The sequence below is a fragment of the Phocoena phocoena genome, chromosome 2, assembly GCF_963924675.1.
Source record: "Phocoena phocoena chromosome 2, mPhoPho1.1, whole genome shotgun sequence".
Classification (NCBI taxonomy): domain Eukaryota; kingdom Metazoa; phylum Chordata; class Mammalia; order Artiodactyla; family Phocoenidae; genus Phocoena; species Phocoena phocoena.
This window is the reverse complement of record NC_089220.1, coordinates 151,462,460-151,486,070: the sequence shown is the minus strand read 5'-3', so window position 1 is coordinate 151,486,070 and position 23,611 is coordinate 151,462,460.

Genomic DNA, 23,611 nt, shown 5'->3' with positions numbered 1-23,611 from the left:
CCATTTGGATGTCAAAAGAAAAGGGACATTATATAACAATAAAGGGGTCAGTTCTTCAAGAAGACATAACAATCCATAATGTATATGCATTTACGAACAGAATATCAAAATAAATGAAAAAAAGGTGATAAAACTATAAGGAAAAATAGATAAATTTACTATTATAGCAGGGGATTTCAAGACACCTCAGTCAGTAATGGACAGATAAATCAGGCACAAAATCAGTAAGGATATAGTTTAACAGCACCATCAATCCTCTGGATTTCAAGAACATCAGATTACCCATTTTTTTTCAAGTTCACATGGAACAGTCACAAAGATAGACCATATTTTGTGGCATAAAACATACCTTAACAAATATAAAAGAATAGACATAATATAAAGTAGACTCTCATAGTGAGATTATAAACTGGAAATTAATATCAGACAGATGACTGGAAAACGTAGGATACTGGCGATCAAACAACACACTTCTAAAACACATGGGTCAAAGAAGAAGTCTCAAGAGAAATTTAAAATATTTTAAACCAAATAAATAAAAATTAAACTTTTTCAAAGTCAAATTGAAATTTGAATTTAAAAATAAAACATCAAAATTTGTGAGATGCAGCAAAAGCAATATTTACAAGAAAACTCACAGCATTGAATTCACGTATCAGAAAGAAGGTAGAGCTAAAATCCATAATGTAGTCTTCCTTTATGAAACAAGAGAAAGAAGAGGAATACAAATTCAAAAAGTATAGAAGTAAAGAATTAAAATTAGAGCAGAAATGAATGAAATTGAAAACAGGAAAACTTAGAAAAATCAATGACATCAAAACCTGATTATTTGAAAAGATAATAAAATGGTAATCCACTAGCCAGGCTAAACAAGAAGAAAAAGTTACTAATATTGGAAATGAAATTAGGGCCATCACTAATGATCCTATGGACATTAAGGATAATAAAAGAATATTATGAACAACTCTATGACCTAAAGTTAGATAACTTAAATGAAATGTATTAATTCCTTGAAAGACACAATGTAATAAACTTCTCATCAAGAGATGAAGATAATCTGAATAGGGCCATATCTGTTAAAGAAATTGAATTAATAATAACCTTCCAAAATGAAAGCAGCAGATCTAGATGGTTTCACTGGTGACTTCCACCAAATATTTAAAGAAAAAAATACCATTTCTCAACAATCTCTTTCTTCTGAAATAGAAGCAGAATTAATAATTCCTACTCATTCTATGAGGCCAGCATTACCCTAACACCAACAGGAGAACACATTACAGGAAAGGAAAACTACAATCTGTCATAAATATAGCAGCAAAATTCTCAACATAATATTAACAATATGAATCAAACACTGTAAAAATTGCATACCACAACCAAATGGGATTTATCTCACGTACGCAAGGATGGCTCAAGATTTGAAAAATCAATTAATGTAATTCATCATATCAACAGGCTAAAGAAGAAAAATCATGTGATCATCTCAGTTGATGCAGAAAAAGCATTTGGCAAAATCCAACAGTTAATTCATCATAAAAACTCCTTGAAAACCAGGAATAAAAGAGAACTTCCTTGACTTGATAAAGAATATCTACAAAAAGTCTACAGCTAACATTATACATAATTGCGAGGAACTAGAGGCTTTTTGCTTAAGATGAAGGACAAAGCAAAGATATGCCCTCTCATCACTCCTGTTCAAATCAATTTGGAAATCTTAGCTAATGCAATAAAATGAAAAAAGGAAATAAAGGTACACTAATAGGATTGAAGAGCTAAAATTGTTCACAGATGACATGACTGTCTATGTTGAAAATCCAAAAAAAATCAATCAAAAAAACTAATGGAGGAGGAGCTTCAAGATGGCAGAAGAGTAAGACGCAGAGATCACCTTCCTCCCCACAAATACGTCAGAAATACATCTACATGTGGAACAACTCCTACAGGACACCTACTGAACGCTGGCAGAAGACCTCAGACCTCCCAAAAGGCAAGAAACTCCCCACGTACCTGGGTAGGGCAAAAGAAAAAAGAATAAACAGAGACAAAAGATAGGGACGGGACCTGCACCAGTGGGAGGGAGCTGTGAAGGAGGAAAGGTGTCCACACACTAGGAAGCTTCTTCGTGGGCGGAGACTGCGGGTGGCGGAGGGGGGAAGCTTTGGAGCTGCGGAGGAGAGCACAGCAACAGGGGTGTTGAGGACAAAGCGGAGAGATTCCCGCACAGAGTATCAGGGCCGACCGGCACTCACCAGCCTAATAGGCTTGTCTGCTCCCCCGCTGGGGCAGGCGGGGGGCTGGGAGCTGAGGCTTGGGCTTCAGTTGGAGCGCAGGGAGAGGACTGGGGTTGGCTGTGTGAACAGAGCCTGAAGGGACTAGTGTGCCACAGCTAGCCGGCAGGGATGGGAGTCCGGGAAAAAGTCTGGAGCTGCCGAAGAGGCAAGAGCCTTTTTCTTGCCTCATTGTTTTGCGGTGCGCGAGGAGAGAGACTTAAGAGCACCGCTTAAAGGAGCTCCAGAGACGGGTGCAGCTAACAGCACGGACCCCAGAGACGGGCCTGGGACGCTAAGGCTGCTGCTGCCGCCACGAAGAAGCCTGTGTCTAAGCACAGGTCACTATCCACACCTCCTTTCCCAGGAGCCTGTGCAGCCCGCCACTGCCAGGGTCCAGGGATCCAGGGACAACTTCCCCGCGAGAACACATGGTGTGCCTCAGGCTGCTGCAACGTCCCGCCGGCCTCTGCCACCGCAGGCTCGCCCCGCATCCGTACCCCTCCCTACCCCCAGCCTGAGTGAGCCGGAGCCCCCAAATCAGCTGCTCCTTTAACCCCGTCCTCTCTGAGCAAAGAACAGACACCCTCAGGCGACCTACATGCAGAGGCGGGGTCAAATCAAAGCTGAACCCCGGGAGCTGTGCGAACAAAGAAGAGAAAGGGAAATCTCTCCCAGCAGCCTCAGGAACAGCAGATTAAATCTCCACAATCAACTTGATGTACCCTGCCTCTGTGGAATACCTGAATAGACAACGACTCATCCCAAATTGAGGAGGTGGACTTTGGGAGCAACGATATATATATATTTCCCTTTTTCTCTTTTTGTGAGTGTGTATGTGTATGCTTCTGTTTGTGATTTTGTCTGTATAGCTTTGCTTTTACCATTTGTCCTAGGGTTCTGTCTGTCTGTTTTTTGTTTAACTTAAAAATTTTTTTTCTTAATAATTATTTTTTAATTGTTTTATTTTACTTTATTTTATCTTTCTTTCTTTCTTCCTTCCTTTCTTTCTTCTTTCTTTCTTTTCTTTCTTTCTTTCTCCCTTTTATTCTGAGCCATGTGGATGACAGGCTTTTGATGCTCCAGCCAGGCACCAGGACTGTGCCTCTGTGGTGGGAGAGCCAAGTTCAGGGCATTGGTCCACAAGAGACCTCCATCTCAACGCCAAGACCCAGCTCCACTCAATGACCAGCAAACTACAGTGCTGGACACCCTATGCCAAACAACAAGCAAGACAGGAAAACAACACCATCCATTAGCAGAGAGGCTGATTAAAATCATAGTAAGGCCACAGACACCCCAAAACACACCACCAGACATGTACCTGCCCACTAGAAAGACAAGATCCAGCCTCTTCCACCAGAACACCGGCACTATTCCCCTCCACCAGGAAGCCTACACAACCCAATGAACTAATATTAGCCACTGGGGACAGACACCAAAAACAATGGGAACTACTAACCTGCAGCCTGTGAAAAGGAGACCCCAAACACAGTAAGTTAAGCAAAAGGAGAAGACAGAGAAACACAGAGCAGGTGAAGGAGCAAGGCAAAAACCCACCACACCTAACCGATGAAGAGGAAATAGGCAGTTTACCTGAAAAAGAATTCAGAATAATGATAGTAAAGATGATCCAAAATCTTGGAAATAGAATGGAGAAAATACAAGAAATGTTTAACAGGGACCTAGAAGAACTAAAGAGCAAACAAACAGTGATGAACAACACAATAACTGAAATTAAAAACTCTCCAGAAGGGATCAATCGTAGAATAACTGAGGCAGAAGAACGGATAAGTGACCTGGAAGAAAAAATAGTGGAAATAACTACTGCAGAGCAGAATAAAGAAAAAAGAATGAAAAGAATTGAGGACAGTCGCAGAGACCTTCTGGGACAACATTAAACACACCAACATTTGAATTATTGGGGTCCCAGAAGAGGAAGAGAAAAAGAAAGGGACTGAGAAAATATTTGAAGAGATTATAGTTGAAAATTTCCCAGGGCTTCCCTGGTGGCGCACTGGTTGAGAGTCTGCCTGCCAATGCAGGGGACACGGGTTTGTGCCCCGGTCCGGGAAGATCCCACATGCTACGGAGAGGCTAGGCCTGTGAGCCGTGGCCACTGAGCCTGCACGTCCGGAGCCTGTGCTCTGCAATGGGAGGGGCCACAACAGTGAAAGACCCGCGTACCACAAAAAAACAAAAAATAAAGAGGATCATACACTATGATCAAGTGGGGTTTATCCCAGGAATGCAAGGATTCTTTAATATATGCAAATCAATCAACGTGATACACCATATTAACAAATTGAAGGATAGAAACCGTATGTTCTTCTCAATCGATGCAGAGAAAGCTTTTGACAAAATTCAACACCCATTTATGATAAAAACCCTCCAGAAAGTAGGCATTGAGGGAACTTTCCTCAACATGATAAAGGCCATATATGACAAACCCAGAGCCAACATGGTCCTCAATGGTGAAAAACTGAACCCATTTCCACTAAGATCAGGAACAAGGCAAGGTTGCCCACTCTCGCCACTATTATTCAACATAGTTTTGGAAGTTTTAGCCATAGCAATCAGAGAAGAAAAAGAAATAAAAGGAATCCCAATTGGAAAAGAAGTAAAGCTGTCATTGTTTACAGATGACATGATACTATACATAGAGAATCCTAAAGATGCTACCAGAAGACTACTAGAGCTAATCAATGAATTTGGTAAAGTAGCAGGATACAAAATTAATGCACAGAAATCTCTTGCATTCCTATACCCTAATGATGAAAAATCTGAAAGTGAAATTAAGAAAACACTCCCATTTTACATTGCAACAAAAAGAATAAAGTATCTAGGAATAAACCTACCTAAGGAGACCAAAGACCTGTATGCAGAAAATTATGACACTGATGAAAGAAATTAAAGATGATAGAAAGAGATGGAGAGATATACCATGTTCTTGTATTGGAAGAATCAACATTGTGAAAGTGACTGTACTACCCAAAGCAATGCACATATTCACTGCAATCCCTATCAAAGTACCAAAGGCATTTTTCACAGAACTAGAACAAAAAATTTCACAATTTGTATGGAAACACAAAAGACCCTGAGTAGCCCAAGCAATCTTGAGAAAGAAAAATGGAGCTGGAGGAATCAGACTCCTTGACTTCAGATAATACTACAAAGCTACAGTAATCAAGACAGTATGGTACTGGAACAAAAACCAAAATATAGATCAATGGAACAGGATAGAAAGCCCAGAGATAAACCCACGCACATATGGTTACCTTATCTTTGATAAAGGAGGCTAGAATATACAGTGGAGAAAAGATAGCCTCTTCAATACGTGGTGCTGGGAAAACTGGACAGCTACATGTAAAAGAAAGAAATTAGAGCACTCCCTAACACCGTACACAAAAATAAACTGAAAATTGATTAAAGACCTAAATGTAAGGCCAGACACTATAAAACTTTTAGAGGAAAACATAGGCAGAACACTCTATGACATAAATCACAGCAAGGTCCTTTTTGACCTATCTCCTAGAGAAATGGAAATAAAAACAGAAATAAACAAATGGGACCTAATGAAACAAAAGCTTTTGCACGGTAAAGGAAACCATAAACAAGACAAAAAGACAACCCTCAGAATGGGAGAAAATATTTGCAAATGAAGCAACGGACAAAGGATTAATCTCCAATATTTATAAGCAGCACATGCAGCTCAATATCAAAAAAACAAACAACCCAATCCAAAAATGGACAGAAGACTTAAATAGACATTTCTACAAAGAAGATATACAGATTGCCATCAAACACATGAAAGATTGCTCAACATCATTAATCATTAGAGAAATGCAAATCAAAACTACAATGAGATACCATCTCACACCAGTCAGAATGGCCATCATCAAAAAATCTACAAACAGTAAATGCTGGAGAGGGTGTGGAGAAAAGGGGGACCTTCTTGCACTGTTGGTGGGGATGTAAATTGATACAGCCACTATGGAGAACAGTATGGAGGTTTCTTGAAAAACTAAAAGTAGAACTACCATACGACCCAGCAATCCCACTACTGGGCATATACCTTGAGAAAACCATAATTCAAAAAGTCATGTACCACGATGTTCATTGCAGCTCTATTTATAATAGCCAGGACATGGAAGCAACCTACGTGTCCATTGACAGATGAATGGATAAAGAAGATGTGGCACATATATACAATGGAATATTACTCAGTCATAAAAAGGAACGAAATTGAGTTGTTTGTAGTGAGGGGAATGGACCTAGAGTCTGTCATACAGAGTGAAGTAAGTCAGAAAGAGAAAAACAAATACCATATGCTAACACATATATATGGAATCCAAAAAAAATAAGAAAAAAAAACATGGTTATGAAAAACCTAGGGGCAAGACGGGAATAAGGCGCAGACCTACTAGAGAATAGACTTGAGCATACAGGGAGGGGGAAGGGTAAGCTGGGACAACGTGAGAGAGTCGCATGGACATATATACACTACCGAACTTAAAATAAATAGCTAGTGGGAAGCAGCCGCCTAGCACAGGGAGATCAGCTCGGTGCTTTGTGACCACCTAGAGGGTTGGGATAGGGAGGGTGGAAGGGAGGGAGATGCAAGAGGGGGGAGATACGGGGACATATGTATATGTATAACTGATTCACGTTGTTATAAAGCAGAAACTAACACACCACTGTAAATTAATTATACTTCAATAAAGATGTTAAAAGAAAAAAAATTAATGGAAATAATATGTAATTATGGAAAGGTTCAGGATGTAAGGATAATATTCAAAGGCAATTGCTTCCCTATATAACCAGCAATGAGCAGTTGGAACTTGAAATTAAAAATACAATACCACTTATGTTATCACCCAGAAATGGGATGTACTTAGTAATAAATCTAACAAAATATGTACAAGATCTATATGAGGAAAACTTCAAAACTCTGATAAAAAGAAGTTAAAGAAGAACTAGATAAATGGAGAGACATTCCATGTTCATTGGTAGAAAGACTCCACATTTTCCAGATATCAGCTATTCCCTACTTGATTTATAGATTCAATGCTAGCACTACAAAATCCCAGCAGTTGTTTTGTAGATATCAACAAACTGATTCTAAATTTTATGTGGAGAGGAAAAAGACCCAGAATAGGCAACACAATACTGAAGGAGAGAAAAATTGGTGCCTTAGACTACTCAACTTCAAGACTTAGTTACAATGATAAAAACACTGCGGTATTGGCAAAAGAAGAGATATGTAGATCAATGGAACAGAATAGGGAGCCCATAAATATAGTTAATTGATCTTTTACAAAGGAACAAAGGCAATGCAATGGAGAAAAGATGGTCTTTTCAACAAGTGCTGCTGGAAAAACTGGACATCCACAATCAAACAAGTGAATCAAGACAGAAAACTTACACATTTCATTAAAAAATTGACTTAAAATGGATCACAGATCTAAATGTAAAACAAAATTATACAACTTCTAGAAGATAACACTGAAGAAAATCTAAGTGACTTTGGATTTGGCAGTTACTGTATATGTAACAAAAAGCACCATCCATTAAAGAAAAAATTGATGGTAGATTTCGTTAAAATTTGGAACTTCTGCTCTCAGCATATACTTTTGAGTGTATAAAACAGACAAGCCACAGACTAGAAGAAAATATTTTTAAAACACATATCTGGTTAAGGACTTCTATTCATAAAAGACAAAGAAATATTTAAACTCTGCAGTAAGAAAATAAGCATCTCAGTTAAAAAATGGGAAAAATCTGTACAGACACCACATCAAAGAAGGTATACAGGTGATAGACAAGCATCTGAAAAAAATTCTGAACATCATTTATCTTCTGGGAATTTCAAATTGAAACAATTAGATAGTACTATATAACCATTAGAATAGTCCACAACCCTGACTAATGGTATTGTTGCTGTATGTTTTTAGTACTATGTTGTTATTTCTACCTGAAAATTTAGATTATTTTATGATTGTCAGTAGTAACTTTCTGATATTTAGATTTAAACATTTATTTACAAGCTTCATTGCCCACCATATCATCTTACATCTAATTTCATCTTACATCTGTGTTTACATTCTTGATGACTAAAGTATATTCTATTTGTTTTGTGAAAATCACCTTTTAAATTTTATTTTAAGAGAGTTTTGTTGAAAATAAACTTTTAGGTTGATAGCTTCCATTGCTTTTGATGAGAGGATACATTCAACCTTCTTGCTGTCTTTTTAAAGTATTCTTTGTTTAGTTTTGTCTTGTTGGAGTTCCTCTTTTAATGAGTATTCTTAATATCTTCTCTTTGTCTTTGGGGTTTATGTTTTTATATACTTGAATGGTTTTTATTTTTTCTGGTTTGGAATTCACTGAGATCTTGAACGTGAGTATTCACACTTATTAGACTTCTGGAAATGTCTTAGCCATTCTCTCTCTGAAGATTTTCTCTCCTCCAGCCTGTCCTTCAGAAACTCCAATTCAGACTTTAGACTTCTTCCTCTGTTGTCTGTTTCTCTTAGTTGATCTGTCACGTTTTCAACCTTTTGTCTCTTTTCTGCCATTTAAAAAATTTTCAGATATAAATTGTATTTGTGTAATTATTTCTTCAACTAGTTCTAAACTCCTGTTATACCCATTGATTTTTTTTTCATTCATTTTGTTTTTCAGGTCTAGATTTTAGTCTTTAAATTGTTTTTTAAATGTTTTTCCTCTTGCTCTTTAATCTTGTTTTTAATAACCTCTTTAGCTTGCTTTCTTGTGTCTCGCGATTTTCTTTTTAACTGTAATCTCACCTTTCTTACAAGTTTATATGTGAGAATACTCTGCAGAGGAGGTTGAAGGGCTATTCCTCCAAAAGAATTTTCACTTTCTTTTATGTGTACCATAAACCTAGGGCAAGAATAAATTTCTTTGGGAGATATTTTGTTTTCCACATAGATGGTGTAAATTCATAACTTAGTTTCATATGTTGGTTGGCTTGTCTTATGAATTCTAAGAGGTTATTTTATTTTTCCTCTAACCTGGGCCAAGGTCCTTTCCTGTTTTAATCTGTGGGTCAGGTTTGTCTCCAGAGCACCATTATACTGAGATGTAGATTCTAGGGTACTCTCAGACTCTGTCCCTTGGTCATGCCCCTTCTTTGTCTTCAGCTTTTAAATCAAAACTCATTTCACCAGGTTTTATCAGATATATAAGAGTGAAATGCAGATTCAGTGTTTTGCTTTCTCTTGGATTCACATTTTTACATTTGTTTTCATTTTTCAGAATGCCTCACTTTCTTGACAACTGAGTAATGCAATGTGTGTGTGTGTGTGTGTGTGTGTGTGTGTTTAAATTTTCTTCCAGCATTTTTAGTTGTTTTAAGTGGAATTATTTTGTTCAGGGTATTTGAAAGGTATCCTTTCTCCTCTACTTTTTGTCACCTTGTCTCTTTTCCTGAGCTTCCCATTCAAACTGGCCTGTCTTTCTTGGCATGGATCAGTGCTTTGCATTATTTCCTTTTTCCCTCCATCAAAATGAACCTTCCTAGCTTTTCCAGATAAGACACATTAATATATACAATGAAATATGAGTAAAGATATCATTGTCATCATAAAAGAGAGAGCAGCCTAGATTAAAATCCTTGGGTTCAGTCATGTGCTTTTCAGGGCCCATTCATCTCCATGGAACTCTCTTCCACCCTTGTCTTTATAAAACTAAGGTATGAGGATCATAAGAGAGAATAGGTATGAAACTGCTTCATTATATGCAATTCACCCTACAAATATAAGCTATTATATTTTTTCAACTAAAGATCTCATAGGCCCTAAAATGATATGAGCTAAAGCTGTAAGTAGTAGGGGCAATTTTAAGGAGTTATGTGAATTTGTGAGAAAACATTGGTTTTTCAAGGTCTTTTAGTCCCTCTCATAGGCAGTCTGTGGAATCTAAATGCCTTATTCTGCTTACTTATGTGTGTGTAGAGAACATGTTTTACGCCATCAACACACCTGTCCTCCTGGGTATTTGTAAATGGCAGCAATGGAAATCTCCTTTATAATGTGGCTTCTTCATCATCAGGACTGAAACGGAATCATAAACTGTAGTTAATTTCATTCTCATAATTTTTATGTAAGCAGGACAGCTGCTCAGCATGATTTTTCCTTGATTCATATGTACCATGAATTTATGGTACATATGATAAAACAAATTTGGAAGTAGAGGCCAAGAGGCCAGTGGATGAACTTTATGAAATTTAATTTAACTGTGTCAGGGGATAATATTTCATTGGAACATTTTAAGTCTCAAAGACATCCCCTTCAAGCCAGGTATGAGTTTCCCAACCTGGTTTATGATCAATATTTAAAATAAACTGTAAAAAAAAATTATTTGGAAAGCTTGTGTGTAGACCCTCTTTATGTTCTTATAGGTAACATGTGTTTGGGAAGAGGATGGATTCCGTTTTTATAAACCCATTACTTAGGTTGCCCATTTTGATACTGAAGTTTAATTTTTCAAAGAAAATATTCTACTGTTAAGAAATAGAATATTCAAATGTATCAACATTAATATTTTGCAGAAAAACTAATCTCTTTTACTACTAGGTTGCATGTTAAAATATAGGAAAGTCTACAACCCAGGATATTGAAGCTAAAGAAACAAAGTCATTTGTTCAGGTGTACAAATGAAATTTCATCTAACAATGGAATTAATTATATTTTGGCTTGACAAATTATAAATACGTGACTTCCATTTCTTGTATCTGTAAATAGTGAATGAAAATGGGAAGGATGTAGTGGTTAGAAATCAGATTAGACCACTAATTCTTTTCCTTGAAGCATTTTCAGAAAACAGAGTTTACATCATTCATAGTGTTTAAAATGCCAAGGAACAGCCAAACTTCGATGTCAGCTGGCCTCTTAACACCTGGTTTTTAACCACATCTCTTTTTTGTTTTTCTGGTAGAATAATAAGCATTTTGAAATTCAGAAAGCTTCATTCCATGAATTTTAGCTGTGGGTAGATCTCAGAATACTGATGATAAAGTGTGCTGAGAAATTACATTAACTTCAGGGTTCTGTGACTTATCTTCCTTTCCAAAAGAATTGCATCTTTAATTACTATTTGTTCAGAACACTTTAAACATTTTAGTAGTAGAGCAAGAAGGCCAATTGATAGGGAAAATATCTCAATCTATGTCCCATTTCCAGGAGACATAAGATCATCATTCAGATTTAAAGTGAGAAAACATTCTTTAACCAGGAGCCAACAGCAACATCTGTGCACAGCTAATCCTGAACCTGCACCAACTCTTTTCCATATTTTAGAGTGTGCACATTTCCTCTCATCTTGTTTTTCATTTCATAGTCTCCTGCAGCCAAGCACAGTCAGAAGGACTACTTTGTAATCATTCTGATTTATCTGTAAGCAGGATGTTTGGAAAATCCCTTAAGAACTCATCCTCATAGATTTGTAGCTCAATTAAGCGGATTCAATTAGTCTAGATAGACTGGCTGAAGAGCATATAAGCTCAAATCCCAAAAGATACTAGGATCTCATGCAGTTTATTATTTTAAAATGGCTCATTTCCTTACACTGATACATTTTCTTCAAAATATTTGGAAAGGAAACGACATATGTAAGGAATGCTATAACTACAGTTGAATTTTGCAGCCTCCAATTTTCTCTACATACTGTCTTTCAGGACCATGGGTGTAGTTTAATACACATTTAATATCATCATTATTTGATGCCTAAAAGACTGAAACTTTTAAAACTCATTCTAGTCATATGACAAAGAGAGAAACTCAGGTATCTGGACCCACTTTGGTTACCACCACCCTAAAGATTTCCAGGGTACATAAAAATAATGGGAAGTAATGAGTCTTTGAGAGCATGTCTGGTCCCAGACACAGTGGTGATTTTTATATGCTTTACTGAATATAATTCTCAACACTACCCTATGAGGAAGGTCCCAAAAGAAAAAATGGCTGAGATATTTTTTAAAAAATGAAAGTGGGAGAGAGAGAGAAGGCAAAGAGGAGTGGACAGGTATTATGTAGCATATCAAACAAGTCATCCAAGGTCACATGGCTAGTAGAATAGCCAGATATGTGGTTTGTCTGACAGCAAAACCTATACACGCTCTTACTATATCCTAGGGCATGTGAAAGAGACTGATGAGATTACCTTTTGGAAACACAGCAAGAACTATTTCCCCACCGCCCTCGAAGTCAGAGATGGTCATCCACCTGAGCTCTGGCCTGGGGAATGTTAGCATTTCATGGTCAGGCCACCAAACCTTTCTCACGGAGTCCTCACCCTCTCTTTCCCTATCTGAAGGCTGAAGGAAGGACTCAGGGTCACAGGAGAGAGCAGCAGCACACAGTAGAGGGGTCTGGGTCTCTGGAACATCACAAGGGAGGCTATCCTGGAGACACTGCCTGAAGAGCCACATGAGCAGGAAGGAAACGTGTATTGGGCGAAGCTGCCGGGAGCGTCTTTTAGAGCAGTTGGCTCGTGTGGCCCTTGCAGACCCACATAGGTGGAGCAGCTTTATACCTCCCCACCTCCTCTGGCCGTATTGCCACCCCAACAAACCCTACCAGTGTGTGAGCCTCTCTCACAGAACAGTGCCTCCATCCCTGAAGACTGAATCCCGAAAATGTCATACCGGGAGGCATGTAAAGGAAAGGCTATAGGGCTTTAGCCTTCAGCAAATCCTGCTGCCTACAGATGGGTCGATCCTGTGTGCATTCCATTACAATTTCTGTCAATGTTTTAAAAGACAAATACTAAGAAAAATAAGGTGACCAGTCTATTTTATCCTAAAAAGTGTATTATGCGTGGATGCAAGCAGGATGTACCATCATTTATTATTAAATGTAAGGCTGTGAGAGAGAATAAACTCTTTCCCCACCTTCCCAAATGCAGAAAAACATTTCTAATCTCTGTGGAAAAGCTAGAGAAACAGACGTCTCCAAAGAGAGTGCCAATGAAAACTTCACCTCCTCGTAGATTTCTGTAATTGCAGACCTCGAGTTGAGTTCCCAGGCCAATAAATTATAATACCCACAGCATGATAACGTCTCCTTGCTGCTGTCATGGTTATTAATACAGTTACTATTGAGAATTCTATTAGCTGCGTGCTTGACTAAAGATGTGAGTTTATCTTCACAACATCCCTGGAAGGCAGACAGGTGATGACTTTTATTAACACCATTTTAGTGACGGAGGAGCCAGAAAAGAGAAATGCAAAGGCATTTCCCAGCATAATACAACAAATCTAAAGCAGATTGAAGTTTGGAACTCAAAGTATTTCGATTGTTAGTATATACTTAAGCAATGATTCACACTCATTGTACAACAGGGACTGAATCCCTGTTGTGGAGAAAGATTTTCTCCAAGGTCAAAAGAGAAAGATCTTAATGGCCTTGGTGGTAGACTTTAAAGACTTTATGACTTATTTATGATTTATTTATGTGTATAGGTATGTCCTAATAGGGCTGTTACTGTGATTGAGAAGAAGGATCAGCTTGACACAGATTTCCTACAAAGGACATTTCAATATTGATCTATTAAGGATAGATAGAAATAGAAATGTTCCCCGATCTTCACAGCATACCCTTGTGAGCTTATTTCTGTTTATTTCTGCACTGGAAAGACTTAGCATAGTAAGTTGGAATTGTTCAAGGCAAGGAAGCACTGCCAGAGGTACACTTAACACTCACTGTCCCTGACCCTGTGCTGTTTCAGAAGCTTGCTGTGCATATCATGTAAAAGTCATCCTCTTTAGTTAGCGATTCCTTCCCTGTGTTTTCTGATGCGTGCTCCTGCCCTGTACAAACGTTCTAAACTCTAAGTGGATCACCCTATGTTTTAACCCACAAGCTCCTTGAAACTACTCTCGTCTTCACACATTTAATTATGTTTATTCCATCCACTTGGAAAAACTTTGCCTTCCTGTTAACCTGTATGTCAGAGTCCCTTTTCATCCTTAAAATGCTTGCTTTGAAATACTTCAGCTTCTCTTGAATCCCAAAATTACCTTTGTGGAGGTCATTCGCTTCCTCTCTTGCTTCTCATGGATTTATCAATGGCTTGTGAAGCCTTGGATCATAAAACCTGTCATGTTCAGTGTTTTGTTTGTTCATTTTTATTGTCCATAAGAGCTAGCATTGTGTTTTGTATGTAGCAAATGTTCAATAAGCACTTCTCTTGTTTAGCCAGTTTTTAATGTAGCTTCTTCAAATGATTCTTACAGAGAAGAGGTAGAATTAGATTTGGAATGAGACATGAATTCTTTACAAGACACACGAGAGTAACAGGGTCTAGAAAAAACAGCCTCTATTTGGTGGCACTAGTCCCTTTGGACTAAGGAGTTTTGTTTGTTTGGCTATTAATGCTTATTTATTTTATTTGATCCTCCTTCCATTGTATGCATGTTAGAATTTCAAGTTTTCCAAACAAGTTGTTAACAAATCTGATGTTATTTTCTCTAGGTCTTTATGCTGTGTTCTCTAGCTGACTATTTAAAATTACATCCACTTACCAATAATGCCTGGGATTTTCCTGAAGAGTCCCTTTTAGAAAGGTTGAAAGATACATTCTTGCTCCTAGAGGTATAGTTACACTAAAAAATAGAGCAAAAATTTAAAAAAATGATTACTAAGCTGAGCTCTCCTAGGGAAAAAATGTAAGCCATTAGGATTGGAAGAAAATGATCATTATAAGTTACTGGGGTTAGAAGAACTATCACTCCAAAAAGCATATTGTAAAAGTGGAGGTGATTTCAGGAGTTTTTCCAGTTTATTATGTATTCAGCATACCACTGCAGTGGATTATTGCCAAACTTTTACACTCTCAGGACATTCTGTCCTTTGAAATTTACATAAAAGTACTCAAATCTCCATCCCATAGTTGATGGAAAATTCAATTACCTCTCATATTTCCAAGAATTCTTTGGAAAGTTGGGGTGGGATGGGATACGGCTCTAATGAAGACCACGGTATATCATGCATACTTATAATTTCCTTTATTCAGTATATTTACAGCTATTAGAAGTTCAGTGTAATCCATCCATATTCAAAGTTACAAAAATTTATCAGAGAATGAAGAGATCGCAGAAATAAAGTTTGCTGTTGTTGTGTTGCATTCAAAAGACTCTACTGTAGTTAATATAATCAAAAAAAATTAGTATAGGGAAAGGGTTTTTGATGAGATTTGGGAAATTTAAAAAGCCAATCCTTAAGTGTAGGGGCACCAGCCTACCTTATAAGTCTTCACTTCAGGGTTTTGTCATTGCCATGGTAGTGTGGCCAAGAAATCTGTACCTATTGTTTTTCAGTGTAAATTCCAAATTCCTGGGAGGAACATAGATGGCCCAAATTAGAACAAGGGTCCTATTACTAGAAAGCCTATTTCTGCTTTCTGAGTAGGAACAGAAGGAGCTACTCAAATTCTACTTCTGTACAGTTAGAGTCTTTCTTGGAGAAAGTGAACTGCTGGGTCTTGAGAGCCACCAAAGGAGGTGTCGAATATAAAGATGATTAAGTTTACTTCTTCATTTGGCAGATGAGAACCCTGGCTCTCCTGGGGATGAGTGGTGTATGCAAGGCCACGAGCTGGAGGCCGAGATTTAAGTGGAAGAGACGTCTCCTAATTCCCATTCCTTTACTGTGTCTATGCCACCTGGAGATGAATTAGACTACTTCTATTACAAAATTAGAAGACTGAATAAAATATTAAATCATCAGGATCTTCAGGGGAAAGAGTTCTGTTTCTTGAGATTAAAATCTGAAAAGGTAGTTCAAGTCTATATAATACAAAGGAAGTCCTTCTGTTTCCTTGTCATATTTCTTGTCCTATACCACCACTGTGCATTAGAAGCCGTAGGGGTAAAAACTGTTAGTTAGAGGAATAAAAAGCATGACACAGCATAATTTTCTCAGCTGCCTAGACTTTTAATTATACCATCATACAGAGTTTAAGATCTTTTCCACTTATGTATTTAATCCGTTTCCCAGCCCTGATCCAACATGCACTCAAGTTTGAGACCCAGGGTCCCAGCTCACTTGCTCATAAAGTTGGGCCTCTAGACCAGCAGCATCAGCATCAGTGGAGAATTCATTAGAAATGCCATTTTTCAAGCACATCCTGAGATCTACTGAGTCAGAAACCCTGGGGTGAGACCCAGTCACCTCTCTCTCACAAGCCTCCCTGCCTCCAGCCTTAGATACTGCCTTTTTAAAAAACACCCCTGATAATTACTTCTTTATAGCCCCAGCTTTATTTTTATTTGAGAAAACTAACAGAGTACATTCTGTATGCCCAGCACTGTTCTCAGTATTTTAGAAATATTAATCGTTTAATCCTCGTGACAGCCCTATAACATAAAAGTGACATTGTCTCAATTTTCCAGGGGAAGCTACCAAGGCCCAGAGAAGCGAGGTCACTGCTGCTATGAGTGGCAGCCCTGGCTCCACGGCAGGCAGGCAGCTGGCTCTCCAGCCCACGCTGTGGAGGGGACGCTGCCTAGAAGCACTCTGGGCATCTTTACTCTAAGCTCTTCTTCTTCTCAAATCCCTCAGCTCTTAGACTGAACACATTTTGTTATTCTTGCCATTCACCATGCATTCCCACTTCTTGGAGCAGGACTCTCCCAGTTGTTCCTTGGGAATACTTCCTCACTGTCTTGCTCTAGGACCGAGGGTGGCCACCAGCCAGCAGTATCACATCGCACACACCCGTTAGCTATGCAGAATCTCAGGCCCTGCCTTCGATCTGCTGAATCTGGATCCACATTTTAATAAGCTCCTCAAGTGAATACAAAGCACATGAGAGTCCTTGAAACACCAGCCTACCATATTCTCACTAACATTCACAGGTGGTGTGGAGTCCGGCGGCAGGATCCAGAAATGAGCACAAGTCTAAAGGAAACCAGTCAGCAGTGGTCCAGCCCCTGAGCTAGAGTGGTTGGTTCAGGATAAGAACATATGCAAGGCAAGGCCATAGGGCAGGTGAAACCTGAGACCTGTAGTTTTATGTGTTTTTTTGAGTAGAGAAGTTCTCTGTTCCTCTGGACTAGCTGTCATAGAGATAGGAGACTAATGATACCAAAATCTGCCGTATGGAGCCAGGAAAGGAGCCAAACTGGTGAAGTGGGTCAGAGACATGAACGGGTGCTAAACCCGGGTATGCCTGCAGTGGCTCTTCTCCCTAAACTTCTCATTTTGTGAGCCAAGGGCTGTTCTGTTCTTGCCCGACACAGTAAGTTCCTTGAGAGGGTAAGAGCTACCTTCCAACATTTTTGTAACTGCTAGGCGCCTTGTATGGTACAGGATAATGAATACACAATCTGTGCTGATTAGGGAAGAATGGGTGTGAGAGCATTGATCGACAATGTTCTTAAGATAGTCAGAGGAGGGAGAGTATTTGTTCAACTAATAGTCAATGAAAACTATCTTGTGCCATAGATGAGGGTACATTGGTGGAGAACAGTCAGCCAAGATATATTTGCTGACATCGAAGACACAGTCTCATGGGGAAAATGGTAGTAATTTTAATTTTCAATACATGTAGGCTAATCCTTGTCTCAGTGCATTCGGGCTGCTGCTGTAACAGAATGGACTAAGACACATTGATAAAAGACTTGCCCTGGGAACTGGGGGTGCTAATGGTCACACACTGGTGTCATTCATAACCAGGAGAGGGCAGATGGTGATGGCAAGGGTGTCATCCTCAGATAGGAGGGCCTTTGGAGGAGGACAGGGAGACCCCCATCTGCCAAGTGTCGTGTCTGTAGTGAATCTAAGTCATGTCACGGTCTGACCCATGTCACACCTGAACAGAATGTGTGACTACAGCCTGCGGGGTTCAAAGCTGTAACCTGAGATTAGAAAAATACAATAGAACATGCAGGTCTAATAGAGTATATTATCAGACTACAAATGTATTTTCTCCATTAAAATATAATCCTGGAATAAGTCACTGGATGAGTTTAACAACAGATTGGACATGACAGAAGAAAAATCAATACACTTAGTTATGGATCAATTTGTATTGCTCAACTGAGGAAAATTGAGAAAAATTAAATATATATAGTATGTAACTGCAAAATTACATGAGAAATAGGCAATTCATAGTCAGATAAAAGCTTTAACAGAAAAATCAAATAAAAATTTAACAACGTGAGCAATAAATTCAGCTTTGTGAGTATTTATAAAATTGCACACCCAGTTTCTGCAGTTAAGTTAAAGGGTTAGATGGGAAAAGATTGGAGTAGTTAGGTGTATACCCATGCTAACTAACACCAGGCTCCTGACTTCTAGGAAAGGGAACTCTTTACCAGCCTGCTAGCTGGGCAGGCTGTATTCTAACAAGATTGGCTTGAGTTGTGTGTTTACTCCTTTATGGTCATTAAGCAGCCCAAGTCTTAGTCCCCATTGATACTGGAAATGTGTTGCCCCAAACTGCTTCATGCGACATGGGTAGGAAAGCCCGTTGAATGAAATGACCGTGGACATCCAGAGTCCGATACCATGACGTTGCCTTACCTTGACACAGGGACAAGCAGGTGTGAACTTGGCATCATTACTTCTCCATCCTGTTGGTCTGTCCTTGATGACAAATTCACATCTAAAGAGTGTTTTCATGATTCTTCCCTCAGTAATCTCTGCCAAATTAATCCAAAGGGAGCTAGTTCTAGGACATACTGAAGACAAGCGGTTCTGAGACACGTTCTCATGTGAATTAATAGCAAAAACTAAAGAAGGGAAGGAAAAAAAGAAACTTTCCTGGAGTCTTGCCTTCATTTATATCTTCACATATTTTTCCTGAGGACTTTAATATACTAGTGTTAGAAATACAAACAAAGATTGATGAATTCCGTGGGATGAATACTGGAAGTAATAGCATTTGCCACTGTGAAGTGGTATCAGATTTCTTCCCCACAGGAGCTCTGCAAGAGAGAACACTGGTGCCCTGGCAGCAAGTCAGTTCATTGTGTGGCTCTGCTAGCACGACCCTAATGAGAGCCCAGACTCCAGTTTTGGTTTAGGATTCACTGACAGTTTGAGTGTGGGCTCAGTCTCTCTGCTACTACTGGAATGTGAGTTGCATGCTGAATTAATTAGCAAAAAAGAGCTTTGAGCCTATTTTGGCTATTTCTAGTTCTCTCCATTCATTTTATTTTCATTGGCATATTTTATTTTCATATCTTCATCCAAACCTCATTTGCATATGATTTATTTGCATACTGAGATCATTTTGAGGAAGAAAAGACTTGTAAAAGACTAGGAATCAGTTCCTCCAAGTAATTCTTGATTAAGGTGTGTCCTTTAGAATCGGACAGAATTCCCGCATTTTAATTTTTAAATCCCACCTGGCTAGCTTTCCCTTGCTTACAGCTCATCTTTTGCCTCTCTGCAAACATGAAGAACACTTTCTATTTCTTGCTGTAAATTAATGCTATTTATATTTTAGAAATTCCACATCCCTTCACAAGTCACTTGAGACCCAGTGGCGAGAATGAATTACCCTCAGCTGTCTGTCTCTCTCCTGACAGGTTGGCCTGGAAAGCAGCTCGCCTGGAGCAGAATTCATTGTTATTTCACTATCTGAGAGGTAGCAAAAGACAGTTCTACAAATTTCTAACATAAGGCATGAAAGGAAATTCAACAGAAACTGATTTTTCCCTTTTTTAAAGATCCTTGACTTTGACCAAATTAGTAGGGATTGACATATTTGAACTGCTTAGTGTCCATACCATTGTATTCCCTTGAAATGGAATCTTATAATCATTGCTCTAGGGAGAAATATATTAAGGGTTATTGGCAAACACGTTTCCCCTGATTTCTTTTTATCCTAAAATAAAAAGATGAATTAAGACATAGCACATATATTAGCATCAAGTATTTGGTATAGCTCTCACCTTGCAAGCTCAAGTAGTGATTGGTACCCCATAGTGACCAATTACAATACTTGGGCTGAAATTGTACAATTTTAAATTAGTAGGATGACTAAACTGAGGATTTAAAACAACAAAAAAATGTTTAATTTCTAGACTAATGAAATAACAGGAAGATATCTGAAGTGAATATTAGTATATGTTATCTGTAGTAAATGTTACCAATTAATATGGAAATCCATGTTCTTCTATTCATCCTAGAAATAAATCTGCTATGTTCTGATTATCTCTATAATAATTATGCAACTCAATACAGTGTTAATCCAAGAAATCGAAACAGCATCTCTTCACGATTTCCTTGTTCCTTGAGTAAGCCAAAGGCAAACAAGTGAACAGTTGAGATGCTCAGAGTTGCCCAGGTGCCCTGGGGAATGTCAAAGATAAACAGATTTCCCTACCATTAGCCCTCAAAATCCTCCATTTACATTGCATGTTCATGTTTAAGGAGAGGGAATTTCCAACCCCGGTAATAACATTTGAATCAATAGAAACTGCAATCTTGCCTCTATTTGTATTTTTAAAATTAACTTTTATCACAGTGCTTTCCCCAGTTAATAATGGTAGTAATGGAATAATTTCAATAATAATGAATATTTATCTAGCTCATTGGGATGTGCCAAATGTCTATGAAGCACTTTTTTTCATTACTTAATTCTCACAACAACCACTTGAGGTTGGCAGCTCCATTGTACAGGCAAAAAGAGATATGGAGGTTTGAGAGAGTAAATGGTGAATCTGGGATCCAAATGAAGACATCCTTAACCCGGTGCCTGAAGTCTTAGACACCTAATGCTTTCATTAATCATCAGTTTCATAGTAACAGATAGTAATTTAATTAAAAGATTTTTGTTTAAGTTCTCCTTTTAAGTGATTAATGTAACAAATTTCTTAGTAATCACTTGTAGCCTAGAACTTGGATCTCATCCTAGAGCCATATTTACCTTCTACTAAAACAAGTTCTGTTGATTTCATTGTATAGTTTTTGTCTAATACATTCTTTTCTCTCACTCTCCATCCTTACAGCACAGGTCAACCTACAAACATTTCTTACTGTATTACTAAAAAAAGTCTTCTAAGTGATATACAGGGCCACTGGGCAGCACACTTCACAATCTATTCTCTATTCCATAGTCAGAGGCAGCTTTTTAGAACACAAGTTTGATGTTAAATACCCAGTCAGAACAGTCCATTGATGTCCCATTGATCTTAGGATAACACCACAACACTTAAAACGGCTTTAGGGTTTTGTGTGGTCAGCCCACTGAGGAACAAGCAGCCTTCTTCACACCTCACCCCCGAAGGTCCAGCCCTGCTGTCCTTCTTCTCATCCCCTGGTGCCCACACTGCTTTGACTGACCTCCAGTGTGTGTATATGCTCTTCCTCCTACCTAAATTGCTTCTCCTCTTCCACCGCTAACCCCTATTCACTCCCAGATATCAGCTAAATTGTAATTTTCCCCACAAAGCTTTCCCTGACCTCCCTGAATACTTCAAACTCCCCATGATAATCTGGTATAATCCCATGTCTCTCTTATTAGCATTTTTCTCAGATATGTAAAATCTGCCCCTGCACTGTGTGCCCCATGAGGGCATGTACACAATACACACAACAGAGAAAATATTAGCATCAAGAATATGTAAATACTTCAAACTAATACAAAAACCACAAAAATATAATAGAAAAGTGGGCCAAAGATATGTAGTGACATTTCACAAAAAATAAAACCCAGATAGGCAATAAAAATATAAAGAGTTTTCAACATCAGTGGTGGTTAGAAACATAAAACCAACACCACAATGAGATCTCATTCATTTGGCATCTAATTTAATCTGAAAATAACAGGAGAGTACGGATAAACAGGATATTTTATATATTGCTATCGGGAGTAAATTTGTACATACAGTATGGAACAAAATGTGCCATTTCTATTTAAGTACAATATTTGTATTCCATACGAAACAGCAATTCCACTCCTGGTAATATTTTTTTTTTTTTTTTTTTTTTTTTTGCAGTACGCGGGCCTCTCACTGTTGTGGCCTCTCCCGTTGCGGAGCACAGGCTCCGGACGCGCAGGCTCAGCGGCCATGGCTCACGGGCCCAGCCGCTCTGCGGCATATGGGATCTTCCCGGACCGGGGCACGAACCCGTGTCCCCTGCATCGGCAGGCAGACTCTCAACCACTGCGCCACCAGGGAAGCCCGGTAATATTTTTAATAAAAACCACCTCACATGTTAAGAGAAGAAATTTGCAAGACTATTCACAGGTGCAAGTAGCAAAATTTCTGAAAATCCTTTGATAGGATAGTGTATTAAAAGGTGATTTTTTTAAAACAGGGAACAATTAGTAAAACAATTTTGATCAATCCATACTGTAGAATATTATGTAACCATTAAAAAAATGGTTATGCCTAGATTTATGCATATGATAGATACACATGTATGTCTACATATATAGATGTAGACATAAACAAAGGTATAGATTTTTCTATTATGAATATTGATTAGATGTAAGAAAGGAGGTCAGATTAAAATATGTAGATATATATTATGTACATGGTATATATATGAATATATGTAAGGCTATAGAACATAATATAATAGTTCTTTCTATTTTAACAAAACCTAATATTCTTTAAAGTAATTAATGCCTAGTAATAAATGAATTTAGATTCATTTTAGTGTGTCTGAATTTCCTAACTCTATTAAATCTCATTTGCCTGAAACATCGTTTAAACCAATTTGATCTCTCCAGAATTTAGCTAACCCAGAAATTTGTTAAATCTATACTTGCTTTCTTATATGCTTCATTTCTTTTAAAATTAAGGCATTAGTTTTTGCTTGATATTAAATAATTATATCCTCCAGCTTACAAAATATTAAATTATGGCTATATTTAAATTAAAAATGACTAAGCAAACATTTTTGGATGTCTGAGTTTTAGTCCTAGATGTAGCTCCATAAATCTGGATATGAGACATTTCAAGCAAGACCACTGCTTAAGAATTATCTTGGATTTACTGATAATACATTTACATGTTAAAATCTCATTTTTTGTACATATAATTTCTACTGCTTTTTCCCGGGTCCCTTTCTGCCTTTCAACTATAATTTTGGTTAGACATTATTTCCATATTATGTTCTCCAGGAACTTAAAAATGTATATTCTTACATACAGTGAATAAACCAGGAAGATCATCTACAGAAACAAGAAAAATGAATGTGTATATTTTCTTAATACAGACTATAATTTAGAAATATAATATTAGGGGAAAATTTTCCAAGAATAATGCACTATTTAAACTTTGGTTTAAATATTCCAAACCAATATCTTGAACCATTTTTTCTCACTAGTTTCTTCAGAGTAAAACCTATCCCGAAATT